Source organism: Alligator sinensis, unplaced genomic scaffold, assembly GCF_000455745.1.
Source record: "Alligator sinensis unplaced genomic scaffold, ASM45574v1 scaffold7_1, whole genome shotgun sequence".
In the NCBI taxonomy this organism is placed as follows: domain Eukaryota; kingdom Metazoa; phylum Chordata; order Crocodylia; family Alligatoridae; genus Alligator; species Alligator sinensis.
Window position 1 is genome coordinate 5,484,659 of NW_005841843.1, and position 294 is coordinate 5,484,952.

Consider the following 294-nt stretch of genomic DNA (forward strand, 5'->3'; position numbering starts at 1 on the left):
GCAGACTCAATTAATCGCACTGGATCTCCAGCACATCACAGCACAAAAAGGTACATGTATGAATGCCCTTTGCTGTTGAGGCCACTCCAAGGAACTGCAGATGATGAACATTGTTCTCCTCCAATAATATTCTTTCTACCCTCTTGCCTCTTGTCTGTTTAACTTCTTTTTTGAATACCCAGTTTTACCCCTCCACAAAAGTTTTAAGAGGCAGAGTTAGGCTCTAGTCCACAGAGATCAGACCAATTGTTCAGTGCAGACAGTAAAAGGCACTGCACTGTGAGGTTCCTGCTG